Source organism: Heptranchias perlo, unplaced genomic scaffold, assembly GCF_035084215.1.
Source record: "Heptranchias perlo isolate sHepPer1 unplaced genomic scaffold, sHepPer1.hap1 HAP1_SCAFFOLD_282, whole genome shotgun sequence".
Lineage (NCBI taxonomy): Eukaryota > Metazoa > Chordata > Chondrichthyes > Hexanchiformes > Hexanchidae > Heptranchias > Heptranchias perlo.
Window position 1 is genome coordinate 184,060 of NW_027139294.1, and position 20,663 is coordinate 204,722.

General features: G+C 44.0%; 1 long non-coding RNA gene and 2 other non-coding genes across 3 annotated transcripts in view; 2 read left to right on the plus strand and 1 right to left on the minus strand.

Moving 5' to 3' along the window:
• The window catches only part of LOC137310834 (uncharacterized), a 227,062-nt gene that overhangs the window by 130,209 nt on the left and 76,190 nt on the right, over window positions 1-20,663 (plus strand). The gene's annotated exons all lie outside the window — the stretch shown is intronic.
• trnak-uuu (transfer RNA lysine (anticodon UUU)) lies at window positions 3,375-3,459 on the plus strand. Its single transcript is given in 2 exon segments — window positions 3,375-3,411; window positions 3,424-3,459. It is a non-coding gene; the product is annotated as a tRNA-Lys (tRNA).
• Window positions 15,878-15,971, minus strand: trnay-gua (transfer RNA tyrosine (anticodon GUA)). The gene is made up of 2 exons: window positions 15,935-15,971; window positions 15,878-15,913 (listed from the first exon to the last, which is right to left on the minus strand). It is a non-coding gene; the product is annotated as a tRNA-Tyr (tRNA).

Sequence of the window (20,663 nt, forward strand, 5' to 3'; positions counted from 1 at the left end):
GATGGTAGTGGTTGTTGGAGGCCAATCATCTCAGCCCCAGGGCATTGCTGCAGGAGTTCCTCAGGGCAGTGTCCTAGGCCCAACCATCTTCAGCTGCTTCATCAATGACCTTCCCTCCAACATAAGGTCAGAAATGGGGATGTTCGCTGATGACTGCACAGTGTTCAGTTCCATTCGCAACCACTCAGATAATGAAGCAGTCCGAGCCCGCATGCAACAAGACCTGGACAACATCCAGGCTTGGTCTCATAAGTGGCAAGTAACATTCGCGCCAGATAAGTGCCAGGCAATGACCATCTCCAACAAGAGAGAGTCTAATCACCTCCCCTTGACATTCAACGGCATTACCATCGCCGAATCCCCCACCATCAACATACTGGGGGTCACCATTGACCAGAAACTTAACTGGACCAGCCATATAAATACTGTGGCTACGAGAGCAGGTCAGAGGCTGGGTATTCTGCGGCGAGTGACTCACCTCCTGACTCCCCAAAGCCTTTCCGACGTCTACAAGGCACAAGTCAGGAGTGTGATGGAATACTCTCCACTTGCCTGGATGAGTGCAGTTCCAACAAAACTCAAGAAGCTCGACACCATCAGGGAAGAAGCAGCCCGCTTTATTGGCATCCCGTCCACCACCCTAAAGATGCACTCCCTTCACCTCCGGTGCACAGTGTGTGTACCATCCACAGGATGCACTGCAGCAACTCGCCAAGGCTTCTTCGACAGCACATCCCAAACCCGCGACTTCTACCACCTAGAAGGACAAGAGCAGCAGACACATGGGAACAACACCACCTGCACGATCCCCTCCAAGTCACACACCATCCCGACTTGGAAATATATCGCCGTTCCTTCATCGTCGCTGGGTCAAAATCCTGGAACTCCCTTCCGAACAGCACTGTGGGAGAACCTTCACCACATGGACTGCAGCGGTTCAATAAGGCGGCTCACCACCACCTTCTCAAGTGCAATTAAGGATGGGCAATAAATGCCGGCCTCGCCAGCGACGCCCACATCCCACGAACGAATAAAAAAAAAGGTTTTGGAGTCCTCACCGCCAAAATTGCAAACACCTTATCTACATCTGACCTTTCAAACCCTTGCATAATCTTAAAGTCCCACATCAGGTCACCCCTCAGTCTTCTCTTTCCAATGGAAAAGAGCCCCAGTCTGTTCAAACTTTCAATATGGGGAAGTGTGAACTTTGGACCTGAGCAAGATAGATCAGAATATGTTCTAACTGGTGAGAAGCTGGGAACTGTGGAGGAGGAAAGATGTTTACGGGTCCAAGTACAAAATCACTAAATGTCAGTGGACAGTTACAAAAAATAATTCAAAAGGCCAATGGAACTTTAGCCTTTATCTTAAGGGAGCTGGAATTCAAAGGGGTGGAAGTTCTGTTCCAGTTATATAAACTCTGCTGAGACCACATTTCGAGTCCTGCTTTCAGTTCTAGGCCCCACACCTCAGGGAGGATATATTGGCCTTGGAGGGGGAGCAGTGCAGATTCACCAGAATTATACCGGGGCTAAAATGGTTAAATTATGCGGACAAGTTACAGAGAAAAGGTTGGTATTTCCTTGTGTATAGAAGATTAAGTGTTGATGTATTCGAGTTGTTGAAGGTGATTAAATGAGCCAATGGTGAGTGTGTGAGCTGTGAGACAGCTTGAAATCCCAATCCTCTCCACCACTGGGGACTGAGTCTTCCAACATACAGGGATTTTCACTCGTGCAAGTTTCACCCACATTTTCTGCTCTTCATTTCTCCGACCTGCTTGTTGCGCCTTTCCCTTCAATTCAGGACTTACAGGAAAAACTCGATTCTGCCGTCAATCTTCGGGTCACATGGAGAGATTTCAAATAATTGAAATCGACCCTGATCAACCCCAATATCGTCACCTGCACGTTTGACGAATGCAAAGCGGCTTCTATCGCGGTTTTACTGCACAACTCGTTCAAATATACTGTCGGGAATTGGAGGGTCTTTCAAGTCATGACACGAACAGAACAGTTCGCACTGCCATTTTCCCCAAGACGCTTCAGATTCATGGGGAATGATTACGGTCTGGCGGTTAAATCCGTTCCCTCTTCACAAATCCGCCTTTTAGTATTTTTGATAACCGATACCAAACTGGTTTGTCCTGTGCTGTACATTACTTTCTAAATATTACAGATAAGCAGAGCACTTGAGCTGTCACAGCTGTGACTTTGACTTTTCTCCCTCTCCTCTGGATCTCCCCGGCAACTGCCACTAACCACAATCTTCTCTCACACTTCTCCGTCAGAAAGTTCAGAGCCTCGGTTTTCAAATGAAATAACGCCCATCTCTCCAATCACCGACAGCCCAGAGAGAGTTTCTTAGTTTCAGCTCCCAATTTCCGAAATCCTCAAAGTAGCATGAAAATAATTGTCCTTAAGTTAATAATAATAATATAATTAAAAGGTCTTATCGTCTGGGGTTTTGTTTCAGATTCCACGGCTTTTAAAGGTCACTGCTGATGTTTAACGAATCGCCTCTTGTTTGGAGGCTTCTGTGTGGGAAAGATCAGGAAGTGATAATTGAGAGACCGAGGATGAAGCTGTTTGATGGGAGCACTGGGGACACAGACCGTGCGCGGCTCCAGTGGAGCAATCGGTCAGCGCGCGTTATTTCTACAATAATTATACACTCGAGAAATGCTGGGGTTGTGAGCTCCAGCGCCATCGAAAGTAGTTGAACCTTCTAAACATTTTGACCGGAGTTCAAGGTACAACCGGTTCCATAACACATCGACTTCTTCATGTCCCCATGTGGGCACTGAGACTCCTCGGGCCTCCCGTCTTGCAATAGCAGGTGAGAGTTTATTTGTTTATAGGAGGGAGAGGGGGCGATTGGCGAGAGCTGAAATGGTAAAGCGGCCGGCACGACATCTTTAAATCTAAAGAACCAAAAACACAATTCTTCTTTCCGTGAAGCAGATATTCATCGGTTTGAAGTGTCGTGTAGGGAAAATTCGGGAGGCAAATCTGCTGCCTGGTGTCACGGTGTAACGGGTGAAATTATTCGGCTTTCAATTGTTGATCGGCTGAAATGTCGAGAGGCATTTCCCAGCTCCCGTGTGGAACAAGTTTAGCTTTTGAACCATTGGGTAAAGTGTATTTTTTAAATTGCTGCTAACGAATGACAAGACATTTTGTACAAACAAGAAGAATTGTAAACTCACGAGTTCGCTGTCCATGTTTCTTACATCATGTTCAACAGAAACAAGGATTCTCCTCAACACGTTGCTGAAAATTGCAGAAAAGAGATACTCCCCCGAATTCGACATCGACAGGGATAATTCTGAGTCCCACCATGAATCTGTCTGATGGAAACCAATCAAACAACGAGCCTGGATAGCTCAGTCGGTAGAGCATCAGACTTTTAAAACAGGTAGTGATCTGAGGGTCCAGGGTTCAAGTCCCTGTTCAGGCTAAAAGTTTTAAAACAGCTGGCAAGTTCTGCTTTTCCAGCGGACCAACATCAGCGAAAGGAGCAAGAGTTGGCCATTCAGTCCCTCAAGCCTGCTCCGCCATTTGATAACGCTGATCTTCGACCTCAACTCCACTTTCCCGACCTATCCCCACATCCCTTGAGTTCCTTCGTGTCCAAAATTCTATCTGCATCAGTTTTGAATCTATTCAATGGCTCAGCATCCACAGCCCTCAGGGGTAGAGAATTCCAATGGTTCACAACCCTCTCAGCAAAGAAATCTCTGAACTAAATGGCTGGCCCCTTATCTTGAGATTATAACCTTTAGTTCTAGACTCTCCAGCCAGGGGAAACAGCATCCCAGCATCTATCCTGTCAAGCCCTCGAAGAATTTTATATGTTTCAATGAGATCACCTCATCATTGTAAACACCAGAGAATATCGGCCCATTCGCTCAATCTCTCCTCACAGGACAAACCTCTCATCCCAGGAATCAATCTAGTCAACCTTTGTTGCACCCACTCTAAGGCAAGTGTATCATTCCCAGCTAAGGAGATCAAAACTGTACACAGTACTCCAGATGCGGTCTCACCAAAGCCCTATATAATTACAGCAAGACTTCCTTATCCTTGTTCTCCAACCACCTCGCAATAAAGGCCAACACACCATTTGCTTTCCTAATTGCTTGCTGCACCTGCATGTTAACTTTCTGTGATCCGTGTACAAGGACACACAAATCCCTCTGAATTCCAACATTTCGTAGTCTCTCACCGTTTAAAAGATATTCTGCTTTTCTATTCTTCCTACCAAAGTGAATAATCTCACATTTCCCCACTTTATACTTCATTTGCCAACTTCTAGCCCACTCACTTATCCTGTCTGTTTCACTTTGCATCCTCTTTGCATCCTCCTCACAGCTTACTTTCCCACCTAGTTTTGTATCATCAGCAAACTTGGATACATTACACTCGGTTCCTCATCTAAGTCATTAATATAGATTGTAAATAGCTGAGGCCCAAGCACTGATCTTCACGGCACCCCACTAGTTACAACCTGCCAACCCCAAAATGACCTGTTTATTCCGACTTCCTGTTTTCTGCAAGTCAACCAATCCCCAATCCATGTTAATATATTACCCACAATCCCATGAACCCTAATCTTGTTCAACAAACTTTTGTGTGGCACCTTATCGAATGCCTTTTGAAAATCCAAATATTCTACATCCACTGGTTCTCCCTTATCTACCCTGCTATCTAAACCCTCAAAACCTCTAATAGAGTTGTCAAACACGATTTCTCTTTCATAAAACTTGTTGCATGTGCCTAACCATATTATGATTTTCTCAGTGCCCTGTTACCACGCCCCTCGTAATAGATTCTCGCAATTTCCCTGCTACTATTTTCAGGCTCAAGGGCCTGTAGTTCCCTCTTTTCTCACTCCCTCCTTTCTTGAATAGAGGGGTTACATTTGGTACCTTCCAATCAATGGGGATCTTTCTAGAATCATGGGAATTGTGGAAGATAAAACCAATGCATCCACTGTCTCTGCAGCCACCTCTTTTAAAACCCTAGGATGTAGGCCATCAGGGCCAATGGATTTGTCAGCTTTTAGTCCCATTAATTTCTCCGGTACTTTTCCTTTACTAATCTTAATTGCTTTAGGTTCCTCACTCTCATTAGAACCTTGGTTCCCCAATACTTCTGGTATGATTTTTGTGTCTTCTACTGTGACGACAGATACAAAATATTTGTTTAACGTCTCTGCCATTTCCTTATTCTCCATTATAAATTCTCCTGTCTCTGTCTCCAAGGGACCCATGTTTACTTTCGCTAATCTCTTCCTTCAGACATATTTATCAATTTCTTGGTCATCCTTTGCTGATTTCTCAAACTCTCCTAATCCTCAGGCCTACTATTCTTTTTGGCAACATTATAAGCCTCTTTTAACCTAAAATATCATTAATCTCTCCAATTAACCAAGGTTGGACCACTTTTCCGGTGGAGTTTTTAACCCTCAAGGGAATGTAATTTTGTTGAGGAATTATAAATTATTTCTTTAAATGTTCGCCATTGCTTATCTATCATCATATTTTTAATCTAATTTCCCAAACTACCTTCGCCAACTCAATCCTCATAACTACATTATTGGTTTTGTTTAAATTTAAGACCCTAGTTTCCGACTTAATGACATCACTCTCAAACTTTCAAACTCAATATCAAATTCTATCATATTATGATCATTATTCCCCAGAGGTTCATTTACTATAAGGTTACAAATTAACCCTGTCTCATTACAAAATACTAGATCTAAAATAGCCTGTTCCCTTGTAGATTCCTCGACATATTGATCCAGAAAACTGACTCGAATGCATTCCATCAACATAAAACAGCTTATCTTGAGTTGCTAACATGATGTCAACACGATGGGATGACTTATAAGTAGAAGACACGGCCAGATCTGCGAGGTGAATTAGATGTTTGCTGAAAACACAGAGAATTAATGAAACCAAGACTTCCCTGCAGAGCAAGGAGTTGGAACGAAAGATGCTGGGCATTGAGAGGCGAAGGATTTTGTAGATAGCAGGATGAATAGACAAAAGGATCTCAACTCCCTTCTTCTTTTCTATACTGATAAATATAGACAAAAATCTCATCTCCGTGCTTCTTTCAGATAATGAATGTCTTCATGCTCAAGAAATCACTGATCCAAGCCAATTATCTCCACTCACACTCTCCTTCCAATCCTGCATATGATGCTTCGCTTTGAAATTGTGCATTTTTTCACACTGGGATTCCATTTGAAGAAAACATTGCTGTGATCAGCTTGTGCTGTTAAGGAGGTGGAGTACAAGGAGATACATAAAAGGATAATGATAACAGTGACTGTTCAGACACTGTGAGCTACAGTTAAAGGTCGGCAATATTTAAAGTGTCAGGCAGCAGATCTTTTCCAAATCTTGACACAAATGGCAAGAAAACTTAACGTGGACTTTGATCAATGTCACGACTTTCATATAGCAGACATTTTATACAAGGCAAGAAAGATTGACAAGGATGTTGCCTGGACTGTAGAATTTTAGCTATGAGGAAAGATTGGATAGGCTGGGGTTGTTTTCTTTGGAACAGAGGAGACTGAAGGCAGATTTAATTGAGGTGAACAAAATTATGAGGGTCCCAGATAGCGTGGATTAGAAGGACCCACTTCTCTTAGCAGAGAGGTTAATAACCAGGGGCATAGATTTAAAGTGATTGGTAGAAGGATTAGTGGGGAACTGAGGAGAAATTCTTTCACCCAAGGGTTGTGGGGGTCTGGAACTCACTGCCTGAAAGGGTGGTTGAGGCGGACACCCTCATCGCATTTGAAGAATATTTGAACTGCCGGAAGCTACAAGGCTATGGGCCAAGAGCTGGAAAGTGGGATTAAGCTGGATAGCTCTTTTCGGCCCGCACAGACACGATGGGCCGAATGGCCTCTTTCTGTGCCATCAATTTCTTTGATTCTATGAGTCTAATTAACAGTCTCTCTGCTCGTCTCCTTTTAAACTTTGACCATTTAGTGTACATTTCATCTCATTTTTCTTCCTCTCAAATTGCATCCAGTCACATTTCTCTGCGTTAAATTTCACCTGCCTGTTTACGAACCTGTGAACGTCACAATGAAGTCACTGACACTCCTCTTCCCAGTTCCCCACGCTGCCAATGTTGGCGTCATCTAGAGATTTTCACCTTGTGTCCCACATACCCAAGCTCAAGTCATTCTCTATATTGGGAAGAGCAATGGTCCCAACACTGACCCTGGGAGACACCACTGTTGACATCCCTCCAGTCTGAAGAACATCCATTAACCACTACTCTCTGTTTTCTGCCCTTTACACAACTTCCTATCCACACTGCCCCATTCATTTTAATACCGTGGGTATTAATTTTATCAACAAGTCTCCTGTCCGGCACCTTATCAAACACCTTTTCACAATCCATCTACACAACATCCACTACATTCCCTTATCAGTATACTCGAGTTATCTCAAATCATCCATGTTGGCTGTTCTTAATTAATGTGTTTTTCCAACAAATGTTGAAATGTTTGCTCCACCTCATCTGGTTTCATCTGTTTCAAGCCACAACAGAAAGGTCGTGTTTTCTCCTGGAGCTGAAGATAAATTATTTTTTTAAAATGATGCTTCAGTCAATGAGGGACATCTGGGCTTAGACCCGCCCATTCGGTGCCGCAACTCCCGCCCCTCACACACTCCGATTGGTTGGAGGACCAACTGTTCTCTCAACCCTCCAGTCAATTTACCATAAGACCATAAGATCATCAGAGATAGGAGCAGGAGCAGGCCATTCGGCCCCTCGAACCTGCTCCGTCATTTAATGAGATCATGGCTGATCTGATGTTTACCTCAAATCCACATTCCCGCCCTTTCCCCATATCCTTTGACTCCCTTGCGAATCAAAAAAATTTTCCAACTCAGCCTCCACAGCTTTTTGGGGTAAAAAATTCGAAAGATTCACAACCCTCTGGGAGAAGAAATTCCTCCTCATGTCCGCCTTAAATGGGCGACCACTTATTCTGAGACTATGCCCCCTAGTTTTAGATTCCCCCATGAGGGGGTAACAACCTCTCAGCATCCACCCTGTCGAGTCCCCCCAGAATCTTGTATGTTTCAATAAGATCTCCTCTCATTCTTCTAAACTCCAATAATTACAGACCAAACCTGTTCAATCTTTCCTCATAAGACAACCCTTCCATACCCGGAATCAACCTCGTGAACCTTCTCTGAACTGCCTCCAATGCAAGTATGCCCTTCCTTAAATAAGGTCACCAGAACTGTACGCAGTACTCCAGATGTGGTCTCACCAGCACCCTGTAGAGTTGTAGCATGACTTCCCTGCTTTTATACTCCATCCTGCTAGAAATAAAGGCCAATATTCCGTTTGCTTTCCGGATTACCTGCTGCAGTTGTATGTTGACTTTTTATATTTCATGTATGAGGACACCAAGGTCCCTCTGTACCGCAGCATTTTGTAGTATTTCTCCATTCAAATCATATTTTGCTTTTTTATTTTTCTTCCCAAAGTGGATGACTTCACATTTTCCCACATTATATTCCATCCACCAATTTTTTGCCCATCCGCTTAACCTGTCAATATCTCTTTACAGACAAGTTGTGTCCTTATCGCAACTTGCTTTTCCACCTTTCTTTGTATCATCAACAAATTTGGCCACAAGACACCCTGTTCCTTCATCCAAGCCATGAGTATATATTGTAAATAGTTGAGGCCCCAGCACTGATCCCTGTGGCACCCCACTCATTACAGGAAATTCCGATAAATTCCTGCTGCTCCTATTGGTCGGGATATCTCCTTAATCACCAGGGCGGGGTTAATGGTGAAACTGGCGGTCCTGAGGTGCAGTTGGAAAATAAACATTAATTGAACCCGTCAGTTGCAACAATTAATAAAACGAAATAAAAGTTAATGAAAAAAATATTATCGGGACTTCACCAAAGTTGGGGGGGGGGCTTCTATGCTGTGTGTTTGTGCCGGTTTAAATGGCACGAAGGGCTGGGCTTTCAGTTTATTTTATTATCCTTGGTCGAAACGCGCTCTTCCTGCTTCAAATGTTTTTGCTTTTCGGCCTGAGATTATGATCATCAATGGAGGCTGCAGCACCCAGCATGCAGCGCGGTTCAGATTGTGCCCTATCTGAATCAGTGGAGCCCAGTGCGCAGGCGCAGTAGTGACTCATTACCGGTCAGTGTGTTCTGAGCATGCGCGGCCAGTCGAGGCTGCGGGAGGAGCGCGTTCGGTGCAGGTCAGAGGATCGGAGCAAGAGGCTCAATAAACCCCGGGGCCCGGGTCCGGGCTCAGGCCCAGGCTCAGGCTTTACAAACCCCGAGTGCGGCCCCAGACCCGAATATAAAACAGTGAACATTATCCCCCCCTCACTACCCGCCGGGAAATGAAGGGGAAATGGGGATCGGTCAGGGAGCGTCTGTAAATGAAGGAGAAATGGGGATCGGTCAGGGAGCGTCTGTCAATGAAGGAGAAAATGGTGATCGGTCAGGGAGCGTCTGTCAATGAAGGAGAAATGGTGATCGGTCAGGGAGCGACTGTAAATGAAGGAGAAATGGTGATCGGTCAGGGAGCGTCTGCAAATGAAGAAGAAATGGTGATCGATCAGGGAGCGTCTGCAAATGAAGGGGAAATGGTGATCGTTCAGGGAGCGTCTGTGAATGAAGGAGAAATGGTGATCGGTCAGGGAGCGACTGTAAATGAAGGGGAAATGGTGATCGGTCAGGGAGCGTCTGTAAATGATGGGGAAATGGTGATCTCTATATCTTCAGTCATCCAGGGAGCTCTCGCTTTGGATGCCGTTCCTTTCCTCCTCGTGGGAATCTGTCCACTCTGTACCCAAACCCACTCCTCCTTGAAGGCCTCCCATTGTTCAATTACTGTTCTGCCTGCCAATTTTTGATTCCAATCCACCTGGACAAGATCCCTTTTTAACTCACTGAAATTAGCCCTCCTCCAGTTAAGAATTTTCACATTTGACTGTCCCCTTGTCCTTTTCCATAACTGTTCTAAACCTAATGAGATTATGATCACTGCTGCCCCACTGAAACATGCTCCACCTGCCCCACTTCATTCTCCACACCGAGCCCACTGCTGTACTCACACTCTCTCACACTCACACTTTCTCACACTCACTCTCACATTCACTCTCGCGCTCTCTCACACTCACTCTCACATTCCTCTCTCACCCTTTCACTCACGGTTTAGGGCCACTGAAAGATGATGCGATGGGTTTGGATTTCAGCACAGGGAGGAGGGAGAGTGTGTGGGACGGGGATTTACAGCTTTGAGGAATGAGAGAGGAAATAATGTTCCATACAAAGTAGAGTTATCTGATCTGAATTTCTATCCTGTACTTACAGTGATGACTTTTATAAACTCTTTTTACAGGGGAGGATTTGCAGAGGGAAACTCAAACCAAAGATCACGTCAAGATCTGACAGAGTCACTCGATTCATCAGGAACTGAATATCATCGGCCTTTGAATGTGGAAGGAGAAATGTTTGTCTGTTCGATCCATGGGAGAAGATTTCAAACATCAGTGTGAGTGGGAAAGCACCGAGACACACACAACGAGTGAGAGTGTTCCAGTGCACTGACTGTGGAAAGAGCTTTAACCAGTTACACAGCCAGAAAAAACATCGCACCGTTCACAGCGGGGAGAAACCGTACACGTGTTCTGTGTGTGGACAAGGCTTCAACTGATCGTCCAACCTGGAGAGACACAAGGACACCCGGACCACGGAGAAACCGTGGAAATGTGGGGACTGTGGGAAGGGATTCAGTTACCCTTCAGAGCTGGAAACTCATCGACACAATCACACTGGGGAGAGGCCGTTCACCTGCTCCATGTGTGGGAAGGGATTCACTCGGTCATCCCACCTGCTGACACACCAGCGAGTTCACACTGATGAGAGACCTTTTAAATGTTCTGACTGTGAGAAGAGGTTTAAAAGCAAATTTAATCTGCTGAAATACCAGCGAGTTCACACTAGGGAGAGGCCGTTGTCCTGCTTTGTGTGAAAGAAGAGATTCACTCGGTCATCCCTCCTTCTGTCAGACCAACGAGTTCACACTGAGTGACCTTTAAATGTTCTGACTGTGAGAAAAGATTTAAAATAAGAAATGATCTGCTGAGACATCGACGCACTCACACTGGGGAGAGACTGTTCACCTGCTCCGTGTGTGGGAAGGGATTCACTAATTCACCCCACCTTCTGAAACATTAACTTGTTGACACTATTGAGTGACCTTTTCATGCAGTGACTGTGAGAAGAGCTTTCAAAGCAGAAATGAACTGCTGACACATCAACGCATGCCCATTGGTTGAGAGACTTTTCACCTGCTCCGTGTGTGGGAAGGGATTCACTCAGTCATCACACGTGCTGAGACACCAGCGAGTTCACGAAATGAGCAGGTCCAACGAGCCGGTCTGTAACACAGGCCAATGACTCAGTGCAGCTCGTTACCCAGTCACTGGGCTCCGTTATAGCCTCTCCTGCCAGTAACACACAAAGAGAAATTGTAAATCTGAAACAGAAAGAGATAATGTATAACACTTCATATCAACCACCAGTTTTTCCCACGTGCTGAGACTCCAGCGAGTTCACATATGACTGCAGGGGTTGGATTCTGCTATTAATCCCATCCAGGACTGAACCATGTTCATTCTGACAGTTGGGGTTTGTTTCTCCTGATGTTAATAACCCCGATAACTGGGCTGGAGTTTAATATTCTGTTTCTCTGTTAAATAAATCAGCTTTGTTTTAAACCCTTGTTGTAGATTTTGGTCTTTCCCACCTGAGTGTTGAACATCACCTGACTGGAGCTCAGAAAGGACAATCTGGGGGGAGGATCGTCCGGTGGGAACAGAACTTCAGCCTGGACACAGTCCTTCAGGGCCACACTGAGAGGGGCAAACGGCACTTTGGTCTTTCTCGTCTCTCTTCACTGACAGCAAAGTCACCGTGCGGCGTCCAGTCTAAAAATGACTGTGGTAATTATTCTATGTAGATTTAACCTGTTTGTGTGACAGTCCTGAGTCTACCATTTAAGGCAGGCGTTAATTCATTCAAAATAAACCCATTTAAAATAAATGGGTTAAAGTCTGCATCAAAATAGCAGAGGGAGGAGTTCCCAGGAGCCTGTTAACTGCTGGTACAATTATACAACAGTCATTCGATCTCCAGATAAAGAAGGACCTGCAGTGTGTTTCCAGAATTCACGGTTTTATTGATGTGCGTGTGTTAGACACCAGGATCACTAAAAATACACGATCCGGACCATCCACAGGGTGGGGGCGATCCCGACAGTTACTCTGGGATCACTCCCACTGCGGAACTCCACCACTGACCCTGCTGAAGGTTGTAGGCTCAGGAAGTGGGGCCTCCAGGAGTGGACTGTAAGATAGCTGACAAAGATATGCTGAGGTACCAGAGGAATCCTTACTAAGGAACCGTCTGGGGTTTTACCTCTCAGTGTGGGTCTAGCGGTGAATGATTCCTGACTCCCCGAACTGTCTTACATTTAACCCAGATCGGATCAGGATGAATTCAGTTTACAGGAGAATTGGGTCAAATATCACCCACAATCGAGGGAGACAAAAGCAGCCATTAGAGAAGCTCAGAGATCTTTGGAAAAGAAGATGGTGCCCAATTCTGAGAATAATAGCAAATGTCTTTCCAGCTCCGTCAGGAGTCAGAAGACCATTTAAAATGCTTTCGGGCCACTGAAAGACAGTTCAGGACAGATTCCCGGGCTATGGCAGAGCTGTTGAATGACTATTTCTCATCAGTCTACACTCCTGTGGATGATGCTCTGATTCCAGCTGTGGGATGTGCTGTCAACAATAACATCATAAATATTAAAATAGAATGGGATGTCACTTTGGATAAAATATGAACTCTCAAAATGCATTGTGCTCCAGGTCCAGATGATATCCACCCCCGGGTGTTTAAAGAGATGGGACGGGTGCTCTGTGAGCCCCTTGCCTGTATCTTCAACAGCTCAATAGAGTCAGGGATTGTCCCCTGAGATTGGAAGGGAGCTCATGTCGTTCCCATTTTCATTAAAGGGGACAAATCAGAGCCGGGGAATGACAGGCCCATCAGTGTGACCTCGATCAGAGGGAAGATGCTTGAAGGGATCCTAAGAGATGCTGTTTATGATCACGGGGAAAGAGAGGGAGCCATTAGAGATACTCAACACGGCTTCTGGGAAAGAAAATGGTGTCTTACGAACTTGCTTGAGTTTTTTAAAGAAGTTGCTGGGGTAGTGGATGAGGGTAATCCGGTTCACATTGTCTATCTCAGGGATGTCAAACTCATTTCCTATGGTGAACCTGACCCGATATCCTGGCACTTGGCCTGGGCCACATTCAGCAAAAGTTATTAAACTAGAAATAGATGAAGATGAACTATATTGGTATTTACTCACATTTAGATTTTATTTACAGCTACTGCTGCTCCCGATACCTGGCACCTCTGAGCTTGAACTATTGCACCAACATTTAGAGTAAATGACTGGGCTGAGGCCTGTTTTGGATAAAAACATGAGGACCACTTGTCATTACAGAACTGTGTGCCCCAAACACTAACCGTGGAAGTGAATTCCACAGACTGACAACTCCCTATGTAAAGAAGTTTCTCTTGATCACTGCTCTAAAACAGAGAGTGGGGTTAATTGTAGCGACTCACATTGTATAAGGTGGAAAGTGGTGCTCCACAAGGATTGGTTCTGGGACCACTGTTCACAATTCACATCAACGAATTGGACTCGGGAATCAGAAGTACAATTTCAAAATTTACAGATGACACCAGATTGGCGGGGTGGGGTGGAGTTTGGATAATATTGATGAAGATTGCGACCAAATACAAAATACATTAATAAACTTGCAAAATGGGTGTATAATTGGCCGATGAATTTTAATGCAGATGACAGTGAAGTGGAGCATTTTGGTAGCAAGAATTTGGAAATTGTGCCCTGTATCCCCAAGTCCAAGTCATTAATGTACATCAAGGAAAGCAGTGGTCCCAGCACCGACCCCTGGGGAACACCACTGTACACCTCCCTCCATTCCGAAAAACAACCGTTCACCACTACACTCTGTTTCCTGTTATTTAGCCAATTCTGTATCCATGCTGCTACTGCCCCTTTTATTCCATGGGCTTCAATCTTGATGACAAACCCATTATCCGGCACTTTATCTGACGCCTTTTCGAAGTCCATACACACCACATTAACTGCATTGCCCTCATCTCCTCTCTGTTACCTCATCAAAAAACTGTATTTAGTTAATTAAACACGATTTGCCTTTAACAAATCCGTGCTGGCTTTCCCTAATCCTTGTCCAATTGACTGCTAATTCTGTCCCGGATTATCGTTGCTAGAACTTTCTCCACTACCGAGGTTAAACTGACTGGTCAGGAGTTGCTGGATATTTTCTTTCACCCTTTCTTGAACAGGGGTGTAACATTTGCAATTCTCCAGTCCTCTGGCATCACCCCCATATCTAAGGATGTTTGGAGGTTTTTTGCCAGTACCTCTGCAATTTCCACCGTTACTTCCCTCAGCAACCGAGGATGCATCCCATCCGGACCAGATGACGTATCTACTTTAAGTACAGTCAGCCTTTCCAGTACCTCCTCCTTATGAATTTTTAGCCAATCCAGTATCTCTACAACATCTTCCTTTACTGACACTCTGGCAGCGCCTTCTTCCTTGGGAAAGACAGATGCAATGTATTTATTTAGTACCTCCGCCATGCCCACTGCCTCCCACTGCTACTAATTCGTTATAATCTGGGCCAGTGGTGCAATGGATAACACATTAGGTTCGATTCCGACCTGGCTTGGATTTTTTAATGCAAAATTTTATGGCATTCAATACCTTGCAAGCTGTCCTACTTGGTGGTGCTGCCTGGCTCCATACCTGGTAAGTGCCTTCTCAGTGCAGCAAGCAGTGCATCAGTGTCATAATCTGAAGGGCTTGAATTCAATCTTCAGAGAAGGCATCAAGGATTACGAAGCTTTTTTTCCATCTCTCACCTCATCTTTCCATCTTTGCTGCATAGCAAAATCAACAACTTTTGCTTACTGCAGCACATCAAAAGATTTGCTGCCCCTTGATCTCTCTGTACCCAAACACACAGTGAAGTTTAGGAAGTCCATGGGCGATGGACTCACTGACAACACTCTTGTTTCTGTATAATTGCAGCAAGACAAACGGTGAGTGGAGAATATAATCAACGATCCCGCTACTTCTCACAGGCCAAGTGAGCGCTCCACCAGTTGAGCTCATTCCTCGTTTGCTGTTTGTAAATCGCCCCTCACAGTTCCTGCCTCACACTCGCCTTCAAGCTGCTCCGAGACCAGCAGAGAAATCTTGCCTTGGGTTTCCGCTCCCTGAATATATTAAATACTTTGCTCCAATCGGCGGTATCGAGCATCAGCAAGTGAGGAACAGCAGAACGGGAAGCCGCAGTAATCATGAGTGATGCTGAGAAGAGCCCGAGCCTGCGGAAGGAAGACGAGGTCACCGGAAAGCAACAGCCGCCCGAGCTCGAGGAGCAGCGAGAGCCCTGACTGACTGACTGATCGAAGACCATTTTGCCTGAAATTGAGGGCGATTTGAAGTGTTGCTGCTCAAAGGCACTCCCTGCTGGTGAGCAGAGGGAAATGCTCGAGTGAAACAGCCGTGCTCGGGCAGACACAGAAAGCTTTTCGGTTTTGGAAAGGAACAGTTGTGTCCTGTGCCTGAGTGGCAACATGTTAACCTGTGAGCTGCCTGTGAAGTTCAGAGAGTGACCTTGAGGTAATTGCTGCTTATTCCAAAATCACACTCACTCCTTCGAGCCGGAATTGAACCAGCGACCTAAGGATGACTTTATTGTGTTTTATTCACTACAGTCCTCCGCTCTACCAGCTGAGCTATCGAAGGGAAGTGATAAACAGTGTTGTCTTTGGTGATTGTTCACCGTGCGCCCGTTGACACGTTCAGACTCGTGGAGTCCGGTGCTGATCGAAGACTTCTTTTGCCTGAAAGCGAGAGCTGAGTGTTTTGAAGTATTGCTGCTCAAAAGCGCTCCCTGCTGGTGAGCAGAGGCAGAGCAGCCTTGTTTGGGCAGACACAGAAAGTTTTCAGGTTTGAGAAAGGAAAAGAGGCGTCCTGTGCCTTCATGGCAACATGTTAATCTGTGAGGTGCCTGTAAAGTTCAGAGAGCGACCTTGAACTAATTGCTGCTTATTGCAAAATCACGCGTTCTCCTTCGAGCAGGAATTGAACAAATGACGGAAGGATGACTTTGTCTTATTTTCTACGACAGTCTTGTCGCTCGACCAGCTGAGGTATCGAAGGGAAGTGGCAAAAATGTTTCACTTTGGTGATTGTTCACCGTGCACCTTTGACACACCCGGACTCGTGGATTTCCTCCAATATTCCCTGCTGTCTGTCCTGAATTAATCCATTTTAACCCTACACTGTGTTATTTCCTCCAATAATCCCTGCTGTCTGTCCTGAATTAATCCATTTTATCCCTACACTGTGTTATTTCCTCCAATAATCCCTGCTATCTGTCCTGAATTAATCCATTTTATCCCTACACTGTGTTATTTTCTCCAATAATCCCTGCTATCTGTCCTGAATTAATCCATTTTATCCCTACACTGTGTTATTTCCTCCAATAATCCCTGCTGTCTGTCATGAATTAATCCATTTTATCACTACACTGTGTTATTTCCTTCAATAATCCCTGCTGTCTGTCCTGAATTAATCCATTTTATCCCTACACTATGTTATTTCCTCCAAAAATCCATGCTGTCCGTCCTGAATTAATCCATTTTATCCTGACACTGTGTAATTTCCTCCAATAATCCCTGCTGTCTGTCATGAATTAATCCATTTTATCACTACACTGTGTTATTTCCTTCAATAATCCCTGCTGTCTGTCCTGAATTAATCCATTTTATCCCCACACTATGTTATTTCCTCCAAAAATCCATGCTGTCTGTCCTGAATTAATCCATTTTATCCTGACACTGTGTTATTTCCTCCAATAATCCCTGCTGTCTGTCCTGAATTAATCCATTTTATCCCGACACTGTGAAATTTCCTCCAATAATCCCTGCTGTCTGTCCTGAATTAATCCATTTTATCCCTACACTGTGTTATTTCCTCCATTAATCCCTGCTGTCTGTCCTGAATTAATCCATTTTACCCCTACACTATGTTATTTCCTCCAAAAATCCATGCTGTCTGTCCTGAATTAATCCATTTTATCCTGACACTGTGTTATTTCCTCCAATAATCCCTGCTGTCTGTCCTGAATTAATCCATTTTATCCCGACACTGTGAAATTTCCTCCAATAATCCCTGCTGTCTGTCCTGAATTAATCCATTTTATCCCTACACTGTGTTATTTCCTCCATTAATCCCTGCTGTCTGTCCTGAATTAATCCATTTTATCCCGACACTGTGTTATTTCCTCCAATATTCCCTGCTGTCTGTCCTGAATTAATCCATTTTATCCCTCCACTGTGTTATTTCCTCCAATATTCCCTGCTGTCTGTCCTGAATTAATCCATTTTATCCCTACACTGTGTTATTTCCTCCAATAATCCCTGCTGTCTGTCCTGAATTAATCCATTTTATCCCTACACTGTGTTATTTCCTCCAATAATCCCTGCTGTCTCTCCTGAATTAATCCATTTTATCCCTACACTGTGTTATTTCCTCCAATAATCCCTGCTGTCTGTCCTGAATTAATCCATTTTATCCCCACACTGTGTTATTTCCTCCAATAATCCCTGCTGTCTGTCCTGAATTAATCCATTTTATCCCAACACTGTGTTATTCCCTCCAATAATCCCTGCTGTCTGTCCTGAATTAATCCATTTTATCCCTGCACTGTGTTATTTCCTCCAATAATCCCTGCTGTCTGTCCTGAATTAATCCATTTTATCCCTACACTGTGTTATTTCCTCCAATATTCCCTGCTGTCTGTCCTGAATTAATCCATTTTATCCCTACACTGTGTTATTCCCTCCAATAATCCCTGCTGTCTATCCTGAATTAATCCATTTTATCCCTACACTGTGTTATTTCCTCCAACAATCCCTGCTGTCTGTCCTGAATTAATCCATTTTATCCCTGCACTGTGTTATTTCCTCCAATATTCCCTGCTGTCTGTCCTGAATTAATCCATTTTATCCCTACACTGTGTTATTTCCTCCAATAATCCCTGCTGTCTGTCCTGAATTATTCCATTTTATCCCTACACTGTGTTATTTCCTCCAATATTCCCTGGTGTCTGTCCTGAATTAATCCATTTTATCCCTACACTGTGTTATTTCCTCCAATAATCCCTGCTGTCTGTCCTGAATTAATCCATTTTATCCCTACACTCTGTTATTCCCTCCAATAATCCCTGCTGTCTGTCCTGAATTAATCCATTTTATTCCTACACTGTGTTATTCCCTCCAATATTCCCTGCTGTCTGTCCTGAATTAATCCATTTTATCCCTGCACTGTGTTATTCCCTCCAATATTCCCTGCTGTCTGTCCTGAATTAATCCATTTTATCCCTACACTGTGTTATTTCCTCCAATATTCCCTGCTGTCTGTCCTGAATTAATCCATTTTATCCCTGCACTGTGTTATTTCCTCCAATAATCCCTGCTGTCTGTCCTGAATTAATCCATTTTATCCCTACACTGTGTTATTTCCTCCAATAATCCCTGCTGTCTGTCCTGAATTAATCCATTTTATCCCTACACTGTGTTATTTCCTCCAATATTCCCTGCTGTCTGTCCTGAATTAATCCATTTTATCCCTACACTGTGTTATTTCCTCCAATAATCCCTGCTGTCTGTCCTGAATTAATCCATTTTATCCCTACACTGTGTTATTCCCTCCAATATTCCCTGCTGTCTGTCCTGAATTAATCCATTTTATCCCTACACTGTGTTATTTCCTCCAATATTCCCTGCTGTCTGTCCTGAATTAATCCATTTTATCCCTACACTGTGTTATTTCCTCCAATAATCTCTGCTGTCTGTCCTGAATTAATCCATTTTATCCCTACACTGTGTTATTTCCTCCAATAATCCCTGCTGTCTGTCCTGAATTAATCCATTTTATCCCGACACTGTGTTATTTCCTCCAATATTCCCTGCTGTCTGTCCTGAATTAATCCATTTTATCCCTACACTGTGTTATTTCCTCCAATAATCCCTGCTGTCTGTCCTGAATTAATCCATTTTATCCCTACACTGTGTTATTTCCTCCAATAATCCCTGCTGTCTGTCCTGAATTAATCCATTTTATCCCTACACTGTGTTATTTCCTCCAATATTCCCTGCTGTCTGTCCTGAATTAATCCATTTTATCCCTACACTGTGTTATTTCCTCCAATAATCCCTGCTGTCTGTCCTGAATTAATCCATTTTATCCCTACACTGTGTTATTTCCTCCAATATTCCCTGCTGTCTGTCCTGAATTAATCCATTTTATCCCTACACTGTGTTATTTCCTCCAATATTCCCTGCTGTCTGTCCTGAATTAATCCATTTTATCCCTACACTGTGTTATTTCCTCCAATAATCCCTGCTGTCTGTCCTGAATTAATCCATTTTATCCCTACACTGTGTTATTTCCTCCAATAATCCCTGCTGTCTGTCCTGAATTAATCCATTTTATCCCTACACTGTGTTATTCCCTCCAATATTCCCTGCTGTCTGTCCTGAATTAATCCATTTTATCCCTACACTGTGTTATTCCCTCCAATATTCCCTGCTGTCTGTCCTGAATTAATCCATTTTATCCCTACACTGTGTTATTCCCTCCAATATTCCCTGCTGTCTGTCCTGAATTAATCCATTTTATCCCTACACTGTGTTATTCCCTCCAATATTCCCTGCTGTCTGTCCTGAATTAATCCATTTTATCCCTACACTGTGTTATTTCCTCCAATAATCCCTGCTGTCTGTCCTGAATTAATCCATTTTATCCCTACACTGTGTTATTTCCTCCAATATTCCCTGCTGTCTGTCCTGAATTAATCCATTTTATCCCTGCACTGTGTTATTTCCTCCAATAATCCCTGCTGTCTGTCCTGAATTAATCCATTTTATCCCTACACTGTGTTATTCCCTCCAATATTCCCTGCTGTCTGTCCTGAATTAATCCATTTTATCCCTACACTGTGTTATTTCCTCCAATATTCCCTGCTGTCTGTCCTGAATTAATCCATTTTATCCCTACACTGTGTTATTTCCTCCAATAATCTCTGCTGTCTGTCCTGAATTAATCCATTTTATCCCTACACTGTGTTATTTCCTCCAATAATCCCTGCTGTCTGTCCTGAATTAATCCATTTTATCCCGACACTGTGTTATTTCCTCCAATATTCCCTGCTGTCTGTCCTGAATTAATCCATTTTATCCCTACACTGTGTTATTTCCTCCAATAATCCCTGCTGTCTGTCCTGAATTAATCCATTTTATCCCTACACTGTGTTATTTCCTCCAATAATCCCTGCTGTCTGTCCTGAATTAATCCATTTTATCCCTACACTGTGTTATTCCCTCCAATATTCCCTGCTGTCTGTCCTGAATTAATCCATTTTATCCCTAC